Source organism: Populus alba, chromosome 12, assembly GCF_005239225.2.
Source record: "Populus alba chromosome 12, ASM523922v2, whole genome shotgun sequence".
Taxonomy (NCBI): Eukaryota; Viridiplantae; Streptophyta; class Magnoliopsida; order Malpighiales; family Salicaceae; genus Populus; species Populus alba.
In genome coordinates this window covers 5,543,971-5,560,611 of record NC_133295.1, presented here as the reverse complement: position 1 = coordinate 5,560,611, position 16,641 = coordinate 5,543,971, and positions in this window count along the sequence as shown.

Sequence of the window (16,641 nt, the reverse complement as noted above, 5' to 3'; positions counted from 1 at the left end):
TTTAGTTATATATCAGTCTTATGAATTTAGTTTTATTTTTTCTCGATTTCAACATTAAATTTGTTGAAAGTGGGGCTTCATAATTTTTTTTTGAATTTATATCTATGAATTTATACTGATCTCATTACCTAGGTTTCTGGTTTAACAAGTTAACCGGGTTGGCTTAGGTTATGTTTTTTTGGGGTGTTTTTCTAATTGAATTTTTTTTATTTTATCATTCAATATTGGGATTATCTTGATCTCATAACCTAGATCATAAATTTGACAGGTTGATGATTAGTACTTAAAAGTGCATTTTTATCAAGGTTTTATAACTCCTTAACTAGAGCATGTTTTATAATAACATATCTAATAATATAAGATACCTTTAATTTATAGTAAATGTTCATCTTAAATGTAGGCCTATCACATAAATGAAAGGATTGATTGATAAGTTTAAATACTGAAATTGAAAGGATAAAGAGAGGGCCAAACTTAGAAAAGAGATGTTGGTGCAGTTCAAACTAGAACACTGTTCGGTAATTGAGTCATATCTAGAGTTGTAGATCTCGGATTTAGGTCTGCTTTATATGAATGGAAAGGTAAGATATAGGCCTACAACTTTCATGTGGATTTCAAGATTTAAAAAGGTCATTTTCAAGTCCAAATTATAGCAACAACGGAGAAGTTTGAATTTGTCCTGCAACCTAGACATTGTTCAGTGTTCAGCCCATATCTCGAGTTCTAGAAGTCTAAATGACCTCAATTTTTTTTTTTGGAAAGATAAGACAATTTCCTATAACTTTCATGGTACAATTGGTTTCAATTCTGATGTTAGCATGACGTTTTATTCAGATAAAAAGATAAGGATTTTTACCAAGTCAAGAGTTAGCCACCCACTCAACAATTAGTCATCAAATAAATAGTTTCAAATTTTGGCCTATAAAATGAGGCATTTGCCATGCATTTAGGAGTTTGGTTGTTCATATCAATAACTTACTTTTGCTCTCTCTTTTTATATTTTTTTTGTAATTCTTAAGTTTTGCTTTCATTAATATCTTGTTTATGCTTTTCATTTCCTTTCCTTTACTTAGTTAACTTGTATTTTATTTATGTTCTTATTTTGTTTATTTATGTTTCTCTCTTTCATTATGTTTAGCTAAGTTTATTATGTCAATATGAAAAGGTTACACTAATGGTATAAGATTAAGTATATCGTAAACTCAACATGGACCTTAATGTTTAATATTAACATGTTTTATCTTTTTATCTTACTAATTCTTTATACCTTACTTGTTAAATGGTTAATCTAGATTTGTGTTATATAACACTTGGTACAATAAATGCTTGGCACTCTCATAGCCCAACCATATAGTATTACCTACACCTGTGCTATGAAAGAAACTTGATTTGTTGTTAACATAAGTTAGCATCATGAATTCCTAACAATATTTAAAAGTTTAGTGCTACTTAAATAAGATAATTAATATGATCATGTTAACAATTTAAAATGAGTTATTAATGACAAATCATCCGATTAGAACCTCCTTTGTGTGGTTTCTAGTTGAATAATAAAAGTTTGTACTATACTTGTTTGAAATACCATTAGTGGATCCTCTAACCTTGACATTTGTTTTTATCATTGTTTAATCCTTACATTAATCTTCCATCTCAAAATTATCATCAACTTCTTCTTCTTCTTTATTGTTGTTGTTGTTGTCGTCTATAATTTATACAATTAACCTCCCTATGGTTCGACCCCGGTCTTGCCAGGTTATTTATTACTTCAACACTCCTGCATTTAAGATAAGACATCAATCTTTTGGTCGTGTTAGTTGACTATGTTTATTTTTTAGTATCTTTTTTAATTGGTCTTTATAATTTTTTTGATTTACTTTTTATGAGGTTATCTCGATCTCAAGACCCAAGTCGTGGGTTTGGTAAGTTCATCCAAGTTGATTCATTTTATTTTTTTGGATCTTTTTTTTATTGAATATTTTCCTTTTCAATTTCATCCTCTAATAACTCAATATTTTTTTTTTCAGTTTCATCATTCAATATTAAGTTTGGAAATTGGGTTTCATAATTTTTTTTTCAATTTACTTTATGTGGAGTTTATCTCGGTCTCATGGATGTAGTTTTTTTTTTTCTTTCTCAATTTTAACCTTTAATATTGGATTTGTTAAAAATGAAACTTAATAATTTTTTTATAAAGTTATTTTGATCTCATGAACCAGCTCACAAATTTAACTGATTAATGTGGATTAACTCGGGCTATTTTTTTTTCTATTTTTTTTTCATCCTTTAACATATGTTGGTTGTAAATTGGAATTCATGATTTTTTATTTGTTTTCTATGATGTTATCCCGATCTTTTGATCTAGGTCATGAATTTGGCAAGTAGATTATATTCGCTTTCTTATGCCCTTTTTAATTGAATATTTTTTTAACTGGGCTTTGTCATTTTTTTTTATTTGGTTTCTATGGAGTTATCATGATCTCATAACTTAAGTTGCCAGTTTGATCGGTTGATGTGAGTCAACTCAGTTCATTTTTTTAGGTCCTTTTGTAATTGAATATATTTGTTTTTTAATTTCACCCTCTAATGACATAATCTCTTTTTTTCCTTTTTTTTTTTTCAATGTCGTACTTCAACGGTAAGTTTTTTAGGAATTGGACATCATAGTTTCTTTATGTGGAGTCATCCTAGTCTCATAAATATTTTTTTTCTTGATTCCAACCTTTAACATTGAATTTGTTGGAAATGGAGCTATGCTATTTTTTTTTATTTGCCTTTGATTGAGTTATCTCAATCTCATTACCTAGGTAAATTGGGTTTCATAATTTTATTTTTTTTATGTGGTTATCTCAATCTCATAATCTAGGTAAATTGGGTTTCATAATTTTATTTTCTTCATAATATTTTTTTATTTTTTTCTGTAGTTATCCCAATTTGATAACTTAAGTTGTAGGTTTAGCAAGTTAACCTAAGTTAATTTAGTAGTTTTTTTTTCTTTTTTTAATTTAATATTGTTTGTTCAATTTTTCCTTTCAACCCTATTGAGTTGATTAAAAATTAAACTTTATATTTATTTTAATTTGCATTCTTTAGAGTTATCACAATCTCCTTAGTTATATATTTGAAAGGTTAATCAAGGTTGATTTAATTTATTGTTATTTCAATATTTAAAAATAAATAACTTCTAATATATTATTGTATTAATATTTTTTAAAATATTATTTAATATATATATCATATTTTGAATTTATAATTATTTTTTTTATTAGAAAATAAATTAGCAATGCTTACATAAAATGTGTTTTTATATAAATAGTAGTTGGGTGCACGCCAATAATAATAATCTACTTGAGATTAAAATCACGTTATGATGATATTGTTACCTTCTTCGTCGGTCCTTAAACACTCGTTTTTGAGTTTACAATAAAAATAAAAAAATTGAACTTTTCGTTGCTGTTGAAAAAAAAAATATCGTCAATTTCATATTAATTAATTCCCGTCAAACATCTGAATTCCAAACTTGCCATTTATGATTGACGTATTCGCATGAAGCATCCTGCCTCGACCAAACTTTTCAAGCCCAAGAAAAATAAGGAAAGTGATTGATTGTGATGCAACAACAAAATAATTCATGGGTGGCATCTTTCTAAGGTTTTTTTTATTATTATTTATTAATATACTATTCGAGTCAGCTTGCACGCACCTTAATTAATTTTATTAGTTTTAAAATTAATGATTATATAAGTTTTCAGTAGTTATCATATTAGTAACAACATGATTCGAATCTGAGATCACAAGGAAAACAAATCTCTTAATCTCAAATTTTTACCATTAGACTACTACTAAATAATTATTTTTTATAGTTAATAGGATTTTTTTTTACATTGGGATGTTAAAAAAAGTTGATTCCATTAGAAAAATTGTGAAAAATCATGGAACATAAATTACAGTGTAAACTAAAAAATCTTGTAGTATGCAAAATCACTATTAATTTTATTATGATATATTTTATAAAATAATATTAATTGCTATAGTGTTTTTATTCCAAAAAAAAAATTTAATCTTATCACCAATTTGTTTGTCTTTAAAAAAAAAAGTTTGATGGAAGTGTTTTGACCTTTCATAATGTCATGAGTAGAATACGATCTACAAAATTTATTTAGATTTGATTTTAGTTTTAGTTTTTATGTCAATTAGAGGATGTATGTGAGTTTAGAGATTCAAAATACCATGACCCTGATTTTCTTGCTATTAGGTTAGAACTAGTTGCACTAGTTGACATGTCATCCATTTTAGTAGAAGACATATTGTTTATTCATTTTTTTAAAAGTCCAAACAAACATTGTTTGTTTGAATTTTTTAAAAAAAAAGAAAAAAAGTCTTGGTGTGTGGGCGAGGCTTGGACACGTTTGAGTTTTTTCTAGTAGACTAGACAGTGGCGGAGCCACATAGAAACAAAAGGGGGCAATTGCCCCCTTAATTTTTTGTTTTTATTAAAATATTAATATATTAGGTTAGTGAATTGTTGGTTCATGGAAAAAGGAAAGTTGTTATTATAATATAATATATATACACACACAGCTCATTCCCAAAATTTTTCTCAATTTCCCTTTTGTTTCTATATCAAATCAATGAGACCAGTTTAAAAATACAGAGTCCCCTGACTAACAAAGAGTATTTCGCGTTCCTACCTTTGCTATTTTATTATTTTCATGAGCTACTGTGCCACTTTGTTTTTTTTTTTTTAATGAGTTCTTGTTCCTGCCTCTCCCGTAAATAAATTTATCATCAAATAAGCAATTACTCTATTTTTTTTCTTTATATTTTAGGTAAATTTTATTTATTTATTTCATTGTTTAATTTTAATTTTATTCTTTTATAATTAGTTATTAAAAATATTAGGGTTTATGATAATTTAGGGGTTTTGATATGAATATGTTCAAATATGTTGAAAATAAATGTTTAAATCTGCTAATTTAATCAATTAAATAATTCTTTTTTATTATAAAGAAATAAATTAATATTCATGCAAAACCATTATTCTTGACATCTCTTGCATTGACATAATAGTTTATTGAAATTTAATATTTTCATATAATTTGTTTGTAAGCAAAATATCAAGTAGAAATCATGTTTTTCAAGAATTGTTCCTCTTACATATACACCAAGTATTGCCCCTCAATTAAATATTTAGAAATGATTAAGTATAATTTAATCAACATACTTATTATATGCATGTAGATATGTATTGAAATAGGTTTTGATTTTAATGAATTGATGTGTATTTTGCTATGAATTTCATATAGAAGATTTAAAATTATTGTGTAACTCAAATGACTTTTATTTAATAATGAATTATTGTGTAGTTGTGTTAATTATTATGCAGACACTAATGACGATAAAAAAAAAAATCTAGCAGGTTCATATTAAACTAACATGTTACTAGACAAGTATTTCAAGTGTAAATCCCGTGAGGATGAAAAGTCAATCAAAGTTTCAAGTCATGTAACTCCATCAAGTTCAAAGAAAAGTCATATTGAAATCAACCTTGACAATTATAATGCACGTTTTTTTAGTTTAAAAGTATTTTTAAATTAAGTTTACTTGATATGAATTAGTATATATGTTTTGAAATGATTTCTAATGTATATCTATATAATATAGTATTTGTTAATAATTTGCCCTCTCATTGAAAAAACTCTGGCTCCGCCACTGAGACTAGACACATAAACTTAGCCATCCAAGCTCATAAGCTCCTAGCTTTTTATAACAAGTTAAGTGCACGAGACTGCTTGATTTTTTTGTCTTTTTTTTTACCCTTTATTTATTTATTTTGTATATTTTATAATGAAGTTTTTCTTAAATAAAATTATTAAAAATATATTTAAAAAATTATCCACTTTTACCCTAATTTTCAATTAATTCAATATTAATTTGTTTAACTAGGTTTAATGACACTGTTAAAGATTTACTCACAATCTATTTTATTTTGCATTGAATAAAATAACCCTTGTTCAATTTTTAAAAATTTGTTACGGTAATTGGCAATACAGGCTAAGGCCATGTTTGTTTCCCGTAAAGTAGTTTCCAAGAAATTATTTTTCAAACTTTCTTGTGTTTGTTTGTCATTAGAAAAGTTGGTTAACGGAAAACACTTTCCATTTAATTTCAGTCAAAGAAAAATTTGACTTGGTTTTCAGGAAAGTATTTTTTTTTTAGCTGTGTTTGTTTTCTGGAAAGTGATTTCCAGAAAATCACTTTCCAAACTTTCTTGTGTTTGTTTGCCAGTAGGAAAGTTGGTCAATGGAAAACACTTTCCAGTAAAAGGAAAATTTGGCTTGGTTTTCAGGAAAGTGTTTCCCTGAAAAATTTAGGGGGAAAACACTTTCCGGAAGTTGTGAAAAATTTAGAAATGTCATTATTTACTGATTATATCAAATTTGATCCTCAAACTTTTGATTGCTATATATATTTTGTTTTGAATATTTATTTTTCAATTTCATCTCTTAAAATTTTATTTTTATATTAACTTTGGTCCTTATTTTTATAATTGCTATTTACTTTTTCCTTATCATATTTTTATTGAATTTTTTTATCTATCAAATTTGGTTCTTATTCTTTTGATTGTTACTTATTTTATTTGAAATAATTTATAAAATGTTGATTATTATTATTTTAATTTCTTCATCTTTCAATTTTTTTAATTTTTTAGATTTGATCTCTATTATTTTGATTATTTATTTTATTTGAGATAATTTATGAAATTATATATTTTTTTCAATTTCATTCTCATTCAACTTTTTAATTTGTAAGATTTGTTCCTCATTATTTTAATAAACTTGAGAAAAATAAAATATTAATAAGTTATTTTCCAGCTCATTTTTCATGACATAACCAAACACTGGAAAGTATTTTCCAACTCATTTTCCATTACACTACGAAATATCAGAAAATATTTTTTCAAAATTCACTTTTCTTGAAATTTACTTTTGAAAAAAAAATACTTTCCAACAAACAAACAGGAAGTAATATTTTTTTCTTATTCTTTTTCTTGTTGAAAAAAAATTACTTTGTCCCCAGCGGAGCGCGGGGCTATCTATATTGTCTTAGTATGGTTTCTAAATTTAAATTAATTTACTTGTAATTAGGTAGATAGGGATTTCTGGGGTGGTTAATAATAATAATAATTTTATAGGTAACTTTGAATGTTGACTTGTCACATTTTGAATGGATGACGTGAGTCCTTCGAAGGCCACATCAAATGGATGCACATTTCAAGCTGCCAAAAAATGAGACTTTTTATTTGACCACCAGCTGGCAATGGTTTGTGGGTTATTAAAGTCAAAGCTATACAAGGACGATTATTAAAGTTTCTGCAATTGATTTTGAGTTTGACAAGACACTTTCTCATAGAATTGAAATTGATTTAACACCGAATGCCAATTAAAAAAAATAGAAATTCAAGCCTTTTCCTAAGAATCCCATTAGTGAATAATGAATGCTCTTTTTTTTTTTCTCGACAAAATGTGTTGGGCATGGTTTGGGAACGTGTTCTTTAAAATTTTTTATTTTTTTTTGTTAAAAATTAATTTTTTAATATGTTTTAAATTATTTTAATGCGTTGATATCAAAAATAATTTTTAAAAAAATAAAAAAAAAAACATCATTTTAATACATTTCGATACATAAAGTACTTTAAAAAATAACCATAATCAAATTTTCAAACAAGCCATCACATTAATAACTTGCTTACCTTTACTTTATTGGTGTGGCAACTATATTATAGTATGTTACAAGAATAAATAAATATATAATAGGTAAGCTAAAAATAAATACTATAGTTAATTTCTATTGTGTTACATATGTTACCTTAAATAAATAATTGAATTTTTTTTTTCCAAGTGTGACTTTGCTGAAAGAAAAACATTACCTATCTCTCCTTCCTTTTCTTTTCTAATAATCTGCTAAAGTTCTCATATTTAGTCTAAAAATAATTCATTTTCAAATCAATTAAATTAATTTTTTCCTTTATTTTTCAAGGCATCTCTCTTCCTTCTTTAAAAAGAGTATCTTTATAGCAGAAATAAAGAGGGGAAAAAAAACCTTACACATCTTTACTTTTTCAAAAGTGGTCATGTTTCTTCTCTTGACCTAAAAAAAATCTATAATTATTAGCTTTTTAATATCATTTCTTAATATTTTTTTAAAAATATATTGGAAATAAATGCTTTATAAAAATAATGATCATAGAAGTAAAAGCAACACAAAATATAGTATGATTACAAATATAAAGATCAAAGTCTACGCAATCTTAATTAATTTCCTAACACGAACCTTAAATATATCCCTTGGTATAGGGCTAGTTAAGGGGTCTCCCACCATGAGCCTCCTCACCGGTATAAAAGTCTAATACACCACCATAAGTTGATTGTGGATAACTTAGATAAAAAAATTGAAAATTATGCTTAAAATTATAGATTGGAAGTACACAAAAGAATTCCAGTTTAGTGTTATCCCTATTACACCTATACAAACATAGAGAGAGATATTACATGATGGGGAAAAAAATTAGTATAAATTTGGATCTAGAATCATATATGGATTCATCAGCTTGCTGGATTTGTTTCGCTTCTTCTCGAAGATCTTTAAACTTCCCACGACCAAATGAGGATACTCTCTCCAGAAATTCTATATTGGGCCCAAATGGGCTTCATGGGCCGTGGCAACCAACAAGGGCTAATGAAGGGGTATGTGTTATATATACCTTTACGTTTTGGTTTTCCATATGCAGTTCTTGCACTGACATATCTCATGTAAATGCAGGTCAAACACCCGAGCATTGTTGACTTTTTTTTTATGGTAACGGTAGTTACTTTTCAAATAATTTTTTGAATTGAAATGGATATTAATAATATTTTTTATTTTTTTAAAATTATTTTTGACATCAGCACATTAAAACAATCCAAAACATATAAACTATATTAAATTTTAATTAAAACAATAATTTTTTTAGGAACGCGATTTGAACTGCGTTCTCATAAGGTTACTTAACACCAGTTAAAATACCAAGGTTAGATTCTTGTTTAGGTTTGGGATTCAATTTGTCCCATGCTATGTGGATTTACAAGATTCAATTATGCTGCCTGAAGCGGCTGCCATATATTGTCACGGCACCAAGAGGGTCTTCGAGATAAGTGTCATTGTCACCATGAATTGTCATTGTTTTGGTGATGTATGTCAAGCTTCATCAAGTTCAATCGCATCCTTACGCGGAACCCATGGCATCTTTAGATTGACAACTCATGGCGGAATGTCGGTTATAAGACAGCGCCAGCAATCCCCACGATCCACCGCCAGATGGTGGTCCCATTTACAAAGCCTGTACAGTTGTTTATATGAACCCTAACCTAAAATTCGATGATCTTGATTGTGCCATTAATGTTGCCAAAGCAATTGTTCATACAAGGAGAACTATTGATTTCACTATTGGGCTTCAAGATGTAAGAGCGGGTTTTAAGTTAAAAAAGAAAGAAAGAAAGAGGAAGGTTGCAGGTGCGTGAATCCAATTCTTTAAGAGCTACAGATCCTTCTCAAGGTGCCGTCTCTTCATTTTGTGTGACGATAGAATTATCAAGACAAAGGGACTAAAGGGAGACGAAAACAGTGGTACAGTTAAGTAAAATGAAAGCATTAAAAAAAAGTGAAGAAATCATGAGGAGACTCGAGTGAGATTAAATCAATCTCGTATGCCATAGAGCAAAAGGAAAGGAAGGTGAGGAGCGATCTCCACAGAATCCGTCCAGAGTCAACTTCGGCTAATGCTTTTGAAAAATGGGGTAGTTTTCCCCCTCTTTTTTTATTTCTTTTTTAATTGTGAGTTTTGGACTAGTTTCCATCATCTCGTCACCCTAAAAATAACGACCATGTAAATCTCTAATAGTTTTAAGGTTTGTAACACTTAAATTAATGATTTTTAACAAGCAAACCCAAAATCTAACCGATTAAGCTACCCCTTTCATAGAATTAGTTTTTACCTTTCTTTCTTGTACGTGCCTCCTTTTGGTTTACATGGGCGGTGCAAGAAAGTTGTTTTGGTCGAATCTCTATTTTCTTCACGGTAACTTGCAGGGTACTTTATATCGTGTTCGTGGACACTTAGCAGTAGTCAAGAAAACTCATTCCACCCACCATATTTATTCCCTTTACTGCTTTAGATCAGCAATGTATGCTTCAATGCTTAAACAGTGGGGCAAGCACCATAAAGCTAGCGTGCACCACCACCCATGCAAGAGAATCATCACACATGAATGGGTCTCCTTGTGCGATTCATGATGACAGTGATGGTATCTGTCATCAATGGAACAAGCTATGGGAAAAAAGACCCATCAGAATCACAGCACTGGTTGCAGATCAGGCAAGGATCAGTTAGAACTGCAGTGAGAGGTGACGACACAACTGTCTGTGGTTCTGGTTGCATCCTTGGTCTTCAGACCGTGTGTAGGTCTGAGTGCAGTGGCGGAGCCACATATGGATAAACCCTCTTAATTTTTTTAAATATTTTTTGGAGTTGTTGTTCCCTGCCCCTCTCCCATATGCAAATTTCTCTTTATGTACAATTAAGCAATTAATTTTTTTTACCTTTTACTTTATACTTTTGGTAAATTTTCTTCATCTTTTCTATTTATTTCATTGTCTAATTTTAGTTTTATTCTTTTATAATTAGTTATTAAAAATATTAGGGTTTATGATAATTTAAGGGTTTTGATATGAATATGTTCAAAAAAAAATGTTTGAATATGCTAATTTAATCAATTAAATGTTTCTTTTTTTATTATTATAAAGGAATAAATTAATATTTATGCAAAACCACTATTATTGACATCTTTTGTATTAGGAGAGTAGTTTATTGAAATTTAATATTTTCACATGATTTGTTTGTAAATAAAATATCAAGTACAAAACATGTTTTTCAAGCATTATTTTTCTTACATAGACACTAGACATTGTTCCTCAATTAAATGTCTAAAAATGATTTAAGTATAATTTAATCAACATACTTATTATATGCATATAGTTATGAATTGAAATGGATTTTGATTTTGATGAATTGATGTGTATTTTGCTATAAATTTCATATGAAAGATTTAGAATTATTATGTAACTCAACTGACTTTTATTTAACAGTGAATTATTGTATAGTTGTGTTAATTATTATGTAGACATTAACGATGATAAAAAAAATCCAGCAGATTCATATTAAATGAACATGTTACTAGATAAGTATTTCAAGTGTAAATCCCTTGAAGATAAAGAGTCATTCAAAACTTCAAGTCATGTAATTCAATCAAGTTAAAAAAAAAAAAGTCATATTGAAATCAACCCTAGCACTCTTCTTGCTAACCCTGGCTTAAGAAGACCAATTTATGAATACCATATAAATGATAGGGATGCTATCCGAAGAGCTTATTTATAAAAGGGTCATTGACAACCTTCACACTGTGGTTTTTCTCAAAAACAAATTGGGAATATATCAACATTATGACGCTTTAATCTGGCTTGGTTTGGTGCATACCTAACATGGTTAGAGTACAACATAGCCAAAAATGATGTCGTTTGCTTGGTATAGTCTCATTTTCTATTCATGAATAGTGTTTATTATACAAAGCTCATTTAGAACAAGTCTCATGCTCGATCATATTATTTATAGTTGTTTATATCGAGCTCCACCCCCCTTTCTTTCTCATCCCTTTCTCTTTCATCTCTTAGCCCAATATATACTCATTTACTATTTATAAATAGTGTTTACTATACAAAGCTTGTTCAAAATGAGTCTCGAGTCCCCAGACTCGGTCATACTGAGCTTCATCCCCTCTTCTCTCTCTCTCTCTCCCCCCTTCCTATCTCTTCTACATCTCTTTTTAGTATGAGAGAGAAAATATGGTGAGGTTATTCATTACAAATGAATTATAATTTTTCAACTCATTCAAGCTACATGGTAACTACCTTTTATCTCATTCTCTCTCTCTCTCTCTCCTCGTTTTACTATATTTGCATGGTACCATTCATCACTATTCATGAATAATATATTTTCTTGGATATTTCAGTAGATATTTTTCTAGATAGTTTTAATATATTTGCCAAATATATTTCAAGCTATATACTCTCATGTTTTAAGGGAGGGGGATCTAAACACTTACCTTTACACTTCTCCATTATATAAAGAACACATATCTCTTCTTTACACATAAAAAAAAAATAAAAAAATAAAAAAAAACACCATTTCTTATTAAATTTTCACTTGCTTATCACTCGAGAAAACCTAAATATTGACTTAAACATTGAAATGTCTCTCTTTCTATGAAAAACTTGTTTTTATAGGTGGAACTCGGGCCTCGAAATCATCAGCAAAGAAAAGTAAATATTTTGCTATGAGGTTTTTCCATGACTTCATCAGTGGCATCATCTTTGGGAACCTAAATAAAAAGCTTGTTAATTACTTTTTAATTTTTTCAAAAACTTTTTTTATGGCTAACGAGACTCCAATATGCGGGAAAGTGACTCATCTCCCTACCACAGGAACTTCTACTCCTACAGTTATCCAACAACTCTCCCAACAAATATATGTATTCAACAATGTTGATCTTGCTATACATGAATAGCTTTTCTCTCTTCATTACAACCAACAACAAATTTAACCCACAATGCTACGTATATAAAGACAACTTCTATTTCAAGAAGAAACTGTACAAAACAATATACCAAGTAAGCACCATACTCCAACTTTCTAAATAAGTCAGCACTCCACAACATATACAAGTTATAAACATGATTGTATCTATCAATCTTCTTTTGGGTCTTGATGTTCTCGTTTGCATACTCCCTATCACAATAAACCTAGGCTCAACATACACGACACTATATCAACCCTAACTCTTACACACCATTTCCACCAAGTGGAATAATTTGTAATTTGTCAGAGTGTTACACACTTACCTCCATAAGGATTATGTTGTTGCTAAAGCTAAAGTAGATAATTATGATGACCTATAGACCTTAGAGGGCATATATAAAATATCAGAAGCATCATTGAGCTAGTGACAACAGAAAGTGATGCTATGTGCAAGATTTTCCTTACAACGTTTTACAGATCTTTTATGATGTGGTACTATAGCCTTAACCCAGTCTCATTCTAGGTTTCCATAATCTTTGTGTGAAACTTATCTCTCATTCTAGCACCAATATTCCTATTAAAAGCAACATTACAGAGCTCTTCACTGTCACACAACAAGATGATAAAAACACATGGGCATATCTCTAAAGATTCAATAAGAAAATACAAAGTATGGAGGATATACATGAACCCATTATTGTCAAAGCCCTGATTAGTGAAGTCTATAACTATTTTTTATGAGAAAGGTTATACACACTCCCCGATAAAAATCTCCCTGGCATCAAACTTGTGGTGGAAATCACATCAAGGTGGAAAAGGCTAGTGTGACTAGATAAAGTTACCCACACTTCCACACATAAGAACAATCTTCACCACGCCGTCAATCTTCAACGTGAGCATCTAAAAAAAGAACCAAGAAGAACATCTATAATTGTCTGACATTCTTTAAACTTGTGACCACACCTTTCATAATGACACATGTTGATGTGTTAGCTGCCATAAAGAAAAAAGACTTCCTACAATATCCACCTTCAATGAAAAGTACTTCAAACATAAGGAACCCCAAAAGGTTCTATCTCTTTCACCATGATCATGGATATGACACAAAAATGTGCCATATACTAATAAAAAAGATAGAAAGGTTGATCTCTAAAGGACATCTTTAAGAATTTTTAAAGGTGAATATATAATACGAACAGATAGAAAATCATCCTTGTTATGTATTAACCTAGATAAGATAAATCTAAAAAATTATATCTTCATCATCTTTATATATATATAGTTCATATCCATCTCTCTAAATACAAAGAGTCTCTATGAAATTCCCAATGAGACGTCTCTATTATATCACCAAATCCTTGCTACCATTTTCTTCAAGTCACATTAACCACTTGTCTCTAGATCTTAGTAACCATTGTTTCCAAATCCCATTGACCACTTGTCTCCAGGTCCTAGTGATCACTGTCTTCAGGTACCTGTGACCAACTTTCTCCAAGTCACTGTGAATATTGTCTCCAAAAGATCATAGATCTTTCTTCACAAAACATGGATAAGATCTCTCATGAATTTAAAAAAAACTAGTAAAACATTCAAAAGCATGCTTATAGTAACATTTTAATGCAAACATGCATTGGATGCATTTTCTCCCAATCTTTAGCCCATTAAAATCTTCAAACATGTGTTTTTACAAGATTTCAGGAGAGAAATGATAATACAATAAAAAAGGAAGTTAAAACTCGGTTGGAATGCCCAACCAAGCTTCAATTGAAGCTCAACTAGGTCATGACCTAACCGAGCTACCCTCCTCTCTCTCATCCTTTAGCTTAATATAGTCTCATTTTCTATTCATGAATAGTATTTAATATTCATCAATAGTTTTTATTATATAAAGCTAACTGAGAACAAATTTAAGGCTTAGTCATACTATTTATGGTTGTTCAAACTGAGCTATACCCCTCATTCTTTCTCCTCTCTTTCTCTCTCATCCCTTAGCTTGAGATAGTTTTATTTACTATTCATGAATAATGTTTACGATATAAAGCTTGTTCAAAATGAGGCTTGAGTCCCTAGACTTGGTCAGATTGAGCTCCACCACCAACTCTCTATATCCTTCCTCTCTCTTCTTTATCTCTCTATAAAAGAGAGAGAAAAATAGTTTGTTAGGCTATTCATTACAAATAAGTTGTACACTTTTAACCCATTCGAGCTATAGGGTAACCCCCTTTCCTATCTTTTTCTCTCTATTCTTTGTCTTTTCTTTGTTTGGTTTGATCGATCAAATTTGTCTCACACCATTTTACTATTCATGAATAGTACTATTTATATGGTAATATTCATCATTATTCATACTATTCATGAATAGTATATTTTCTTGGATCTTTCTATAGATATTTTTCAAGTTATATATTTTTAAATTTTAAGAGAAAAGGGGATCTGAACATTTACCTATATATGTCTTCAATACACAAAGAACACACATCTCTTCTCTACACACAAAAAACACCATTTTCATCTTCTTGAATTTTCACTTGCTTGTCACTTGAGAAAAACTTAAATATTGACTTAAGCTTTGAACTCATCATCTAAGAAAAGTATGACTCAAGCCCATAACTCATCATCTAAGAAAAGTCAACATTTTTCTGTGAGGTTTTTCCATGATTTCATCAATACCTATTAGATAATTGGCCTCTTGCACTATACTGAACGGGTTGGGCCAAAAATATTTTTAAGTGTAAAAATAAATGTCTAGGAATTACCATTGTATTTTAGAAAGTAAATCAAAATAAATTATGAAGTTCAATTTCCAATCAATACAATGTTGAAAGATAAAAATGAAAGGAAAAATTCCATGAAAAAAAGTAAAAATTAAAAGACCTCAAAAAACACTTACAAACAATAAAATCAAATTCTTTTTTTGTAAATTCAAACATTAACTCAATGTTATGATGATTTTTGGGATCCTGATAATCTCATAGAAAGCAAATTAAAATAAACTATGAAGATCAATTTCCAAACAACATAATGTTAAGGATAAAAATAAAATTAAAAAAATTAAGAAATCAAAGGACCTAAAGAAACAAAACATCTACAAACAATAAAATCAAATCTTTTTTTTTTTTTTTGCAAAATCAAGAATCAACCCAATTTTAGGACTATTTCTAAGACCATGATAACCTCAAAAAAAAAAACAAATTATGAAGCTCAATTTTAAATTGATTTGTTTTTGCAAAATTGAACATCAATCCAATGTTAAGACCTTTTTTGAGACTATGATAACTCCATTGAAAGCAAACCAAAATGAACCATGAAACTCAATTCCTATATTAAATTGTGTGAGGGTTAACCGATATGACCTGATCAACTTGGCGTGTCCAAAAGCAACCTAACAACTAGTCAAAAACATGGTTTGACTTAAAAAAATAAAATTACAGACAACATCTTTTTTTCTTAATATTAAGATGTTAATATATTGGACAAAAAAAAAATTAATATCGAGACATCAACATACTGTATCAACCTAGGTCAACATGGGTTAAGCTACAAAACCTGCAACTTGGATTAAGAGGCTGGATAATCTAAATGAAAAAAAAATAATAATACCAAGATGACAACATACTAGATAGAATTGGGTCATCTCGAGTTAACTTGTCACATCTGCAACTCGAGTCATAAGACTAGGATTACTTAATAGAAAGCAATAAAAAAATGATGAAGCCTCATTTCAAAGTATCTCAATGTTGAAGGATGAAATTAAAAAAAAGAATCAATTAAGAAAAGGAAAAAAAAAACAATTCAAGTTATCCTAGGCTAACCTGATAAACCTGTAATTTGAATCTTAACACCGATATAATTTCACAAAAAAAAAATGAAACGTAATTCTCAACAACTTTAATATTAAAAATAAAATTAAAAAAAATCGTGAAAAGATAAACACTTTATTAACTTTTTAGTTTATGTTTATGTTAATAATAATA